Source organism: Schistocerca piceifrons, unplaced genomic scaffold (genome assembly GCF_021461385.2).
Source record: "Schistocerca piceifrons isolate TAMUIC-IGC-003096 unplaced genomic scaffold, iqSchPice1.1 HiC_scaffold_1208, whole genome shotgun sequence".
NCBI classification, from domain to species: domain Eukaryota; kingdom Metazoa; phylum Arthropoda; class Insecta; order Orthoptera; family Acrididae; genus Schistocerca; species Schistocerca piceifrons.
Genome location: NW_025727024.1, coordinates 37501 through 42500, shown reverse-complemented (window position 1 = coordinate 42500; position 5000 = coordinate 37501). Strand labels below are relative to the sequence as shown.

At 53.8% G+C, this 5000-nt stretch overlaps 1 non-coding gene across 1 annotated transcript in view; it reads right to left on the bottom strand.

Annotated features, from left to right (window-relative positions):
- Positions 1-270, bottom strand: part of LOC124729412 — a 1909-nt gene extending 1639 nt beyond the window's left edge. Inside the window, exon 1 of the ribosomal RNA XR_007007664.1 lies at positions 1-270. This exon is cut by the window's left edge and continues 1639 nt beyond it. This is a non-coding gene — a ribosomal RNA (small subunit ribosomal RNA).
- Between the last annotated feature and the right edge of the window lie 4730 nt (positions 271-5000).

Here is a 5000-nt window from a genome sequence, read left to right as displayed (position 1 = left end):
TATTCAGAGTCACCAAGGCAAACGGACCGGACGAGCCGACCGATTGGTTTTGATCTAATAAAAGCGTCCCTTCCATCTCTGGTCGGGACTCTGTTTGCATGTATTAGCTCTAGAATTACCACAGTTATCCAAGTAACGTGGGTACGATCTAAGGAACCATAACTGATTTAATGAGCCATTCGCGGTTTCACCTTAATGCGGCTTGTACTGAGACATGCATGGCTTAATCTTTGAGACAAGCATATGACTACTGGCAGGATCAACCAGGGAGCTGCGTCAACTAGAGCTGAGCAGCCGGCCGCCCGGGAGTGTGTCCCGGGGGCCCGCGCGAACACGCAAGCGTCCCGCTCAATCATTCTGCAAACAGGAGGAGGCTGAGCTCCCCTGCACAATACACCTCGAAACCCTCTCAGGTCCCGGCGGCGCGCAGCGCCGTCCCAAGTACTTGGTCGGGTTCGAGAGAGGCGCAATCGCCCGGAGTTAGGCGAGTAGACGCTTTCGGTGCGACCACCCGTGCTCCCAACTGAGCTTGCCGCTGCCGACAGAGGCCCGGGAGCGTGCTGTCGTGGCATTGCCGGCGGGAGACAACACGCGCCACCTACGGTGACCGGCAGCTCCAACGCCAGCGCCACAGAAGGACAAAAGCCCCACTTGGGTGCCGAAGCGAACTCTCCCAGCACAGCGCACACGCCAACACATCCGCACAGCTGCGATACAAACCACCAGCGAGAACCGCTGGGGCGACCGAGCAGCAGACGGCGTCGCGGCGCCGAGCGCCGGGCGGCGGCGCATCCTCAACGCACACAGTCCTCAATCGGACCAGCACACTGCAGATGTCCACCGCGCTTCGCACCGGGCCCGCGAGGACCTACTTTGGCCGCACGGCGCCGCGCGCAGGGTGCGCCGGCGCGCAGCTGCGACGCCTGCCGCGTCCGTCGGCCGGCGCGCCTGCCACTGGCCGCCCCCACCAGCCGGCTGTAGCGCGTGCGCCCACGCACCGCGCGGCCAGCACGCCGGGAGGCGCCCCCTCACCGGCCGGGGACGGTCCCACCCAGCCACCGCCGCGTATCGCTTCACACCCAGATGCCGTTCAGTTTCGTCGGCATGGTGGGTATCGCTGGAACAACCGGTTAGTACCTCAACCTATCGTCGCCATCACCGATTCACCCCTAGCGAGAACAACCGCACCACAACGGGTTACCATTTCTTCATTTGCGTAACTTCACCAGAAAACGTAGGCGTCCATCGCCATTTGCAACTTCAACCATTATTGCATGCCTGTGTCAGGTGTCACGCCACACTACGTCTGCCCACATACACGCAACAAAATGTGCACGCCTAGACAATACGTGGAAGGTGGCCCCCGTACGTATGCGATGTCCATTGCTCGAACGACTGTCAACCGGCTTCTGTAGCATGTCGCAGATATGGAACGCGCTGCACCATGCCATCACGGTGTGTGAGGAGAGACGACTAGGTCCGAATACATCAACAGACAGCTCATGCTGATCGCCATCCACGGCGTCCGTTCCTCCCACACGTCTCTATGGCGTACCACACTGCAATCCAGCTCTCATAGGGAGACGACACGTAGCTGCGTGCACAATATTTGCACTGTATGGTCCGCCGTTTTTGGGCGCAGTCGTTGTACGGTCACACATGTGCCACGATGTATCATTCAGTACATAAGGACGAATGTGCAGTACAGATTGTGGTTCACGCGTACGACATCAGCGGACAGTTGACACAGGCCGCACCACAACGTAGCCTGCGTACGTCGCATGCGAAGGGCATTGAACATGCAAACTTGTCACCAACCACCTTGCGAAGGCAGGGGGCAAGGTGGGGACGTGGGGAGAGGTGGGGGGGGGGGGGGGCGGCATGTACGCCCTGCTGCCATCCACATTACAGTGTACAGCAGGAGCATGTGGAAAGTCAGCAAGACTTGCAAGGTGTTTAACATGAAGCGATACACAGGGGAGCGGGCAGTGCGAGTAGCGAACTATATTGCGAGGGTTGCGGGTGGGCAACACTACACTAATTGAACGAGTCGTATAACAATTACAGAGCAGGTTTAGGCGACAACGTGGGTTACGATAGGCGACAACGTGGGTTACGTTAGGGGACAACGTGGGTTACGTTAGGGGACAACGTGGGTTACGTTAGGGGACAACGTGGGTTACGTTAGGGGACAACGTGGGTTACGTTAGGGGACAACGTGGGTTACGTTAGGGGACAACGTGGGTTACGTTAGGGGACAACGTGGGTTAGGTTAAGGCACAACATGGGTTAGGTTAAGGCACAACATGGGTTAGGTTAAGGCACAACATGGGTTAGGTTAAGGCACAACATGGGTTAGGTTAAGGCACAACATGGGTTAGGTTAAGGCACAACATGGGTTAGGTTACGGCACAACATGGGTTAGGTTAAGGCACAACATGGGTTAGGTTAGGGGACAACATGGGTTAGGTTAGGGGACAACATGGGTTAGGTTAAGGCACAACATGGGTTAGGTTAAGGCACAACATGGGTTAGGTTAGGGGACAACATGGGTTAGGTTAGGGGCACAACATGGGTTAGGTTAGGGGACAACATGGGTTAGGTTAGGGGACAACATGGGTTAGGTTAGGGGACAACATGGGTTAGGTTAGGGGACAACATGGGTTAGGTTAGGGGACAACATGGGTTAGGTTAGGGGACAACATGGGTTAGGTTAGGGGACAACATGGGTTAGGTTAGGGGACAACATGGGTTAGGTTAAGGCACAACATGGGTTAGGTTAGGGGACAACATGGGTTAGGTTAGGGGACAACATGGGTTAGGTTAGGGGACAACATGGGTTAGGTTAGGGGACAACATGGGTTAGGTTAAGGCACAACATGGGTTAGGTTAGGGCACAACATGGGTTAGGTTAGGGCACAACATGGGTTAGGTTAGGGCACAACATGGGTTAGGTTAGGGGACAACATGGGTTAGGTTAGGGGACAACATGGGTTAGGTTAGGGGACAACATGGGTTAGGTTAGGGGACAACATGGGTTAGGTTAGGGGACAACATGGGTTAGGTTAGGGGACAACATGGGTTAGGTTAGGGGACAACATGGGTTAGGTTAGGGGACAACATGGGTTAGGTTAGGGGACAACATGGGTTAGGTTAAGGCACCAACATGGGTTAGGTTAAGGCACAACATGGGTTAGGTTAGGGGACAACATGGGTTAGGTTAGGGGACAACATGGGTTAGGTTAGGGGAACAACATGGGTTAGGTTAAGGCACAACATGGGTTAGGTTAGGGGACAACATGGGTTAGGTTAAGGCACAACATGGGTTAGGTTATGGGGACAACATGGGTTAGGTTAGGGGACAACATGGGTTATAGGTTAAGGCACAACATGGGTTAGGTTAAGGCACAACATGGGTTAGGTTAAGGCACAACATGGGTTAGGTTAGGGGACAACATGGGTTAGGTTAGGGGACAACTTGGGTTAGGTTAGGGACAACATGGGTTAGGTTAAGGCACAACAATGGGTTAGGTTAAGGCACAACATGGGTTAGGTTAGGGGACAACATGGGTTAGGTTAGGGGACAACATGGGTTAGGTTAGGGGACAACATGGGTTAGGTTAAGGCACAACATGGGTTAGGTTAGGGGACAACATGGGTTAGGTTAAGGCACAACATGGGTTAGGTTAGGGGACAACATGGGTTAGGTTAGGGGACAACATGGGTTAGGTTAAGGCACAACATGGGTTAGGTTAAGGCACAACATGGGTAGGTTAAGGGACAACATGGGTTAGGTTAGGGGACAACTTGGGTTAGGTTAGGGACAACATGGGTTAGGTTAAGGCACAACATGGGTTAGGTTAAGGCACAACATGGGTTAGGTTAAGGTACAACATGGGTTAGGTTAAGGTACAACATGGGTTAGGTTAGTTACACGTTGTTGTAAGGAAAGGTGTGGGGGGGGGGGGGGGGCGGGGCGGCAGGTTCGTTGATAGTGATTATAGTAAGTGAATGCTTGTGACATGATGAGATTTGTCACGTCAGGATGCACCTTTGGCTTATTAGAGGCGGCGCATCCAATTCTATGCTTGTGTCAGACCTGTGTCTTTGACTCATGTCATTGTTTGTGCGCTGTGACCAGGAGGTACTATTGTGATGTTGGGTGCACCGTTGTATAGGACATGTGTGGGTGTTGGTGCCTTATCTGCGCAATGGTGGAATGTCGAAAGGGGTGGGATATTCTATTTTCCGCATGGACCTCCTGGTCTGGTTGTGATAGTGTGGATTGTGTAATGTGGCGGAGAGGATGCACTGGATGTTGTTCCCATGCTGGTGCTTACATATTGTATGTGCGCCTGTTAGAAGCAGAGAGTGGTGCGTGATCAGAGTGTCTGGCTGACGTGTGGTTCCCATTGTGGGCAGACTCTTTCAGCATGTATACGGACAGTTGTATATATTTTCTGTAGTTTGATGGCTCTGCATTGATTACTAATCAGCGCCGTGTGTACGGGTAATCTGGTTCCAGTCCACAATGTTCTATCTGTGTACATTAGTGACAAAGACTCCCCCCATGCAGTGGGGCTCGGTCTGTTATAACTCTTCCGCGTAAATATATTTGCCCCACGTTTTTGCGAGTGCGAGTGCGAGTGCAACGCGCATGGGGACCGACATGCTGATGGCTCGGTATCGGACGCCGTACAGTGAGCAACGCGATCGCGTCTCTCGCTCGTAAGTGGTACAGGTCGCGGCTCATGTATAGGGACAGCGGGAATGTCGCATATTGGAAATAACTCCTTCATGAAACGCAAGTTATAGGGGTGGATTGCACTTTACGAGTGCGGGAAAACGTCCGCCGTTCATCCGCTGGAGGTGCGCGTTTGGCGGTTGGGGTGGTCCACGAACGGGTTGCGGGTGGAGTCATTGCCGGTCCACGGCTTCGTGCGGCAGAGCCACTGGAGAATGGGTGCTATGGTCGACAGAGGCTGCAGGCTTTGTGGGTG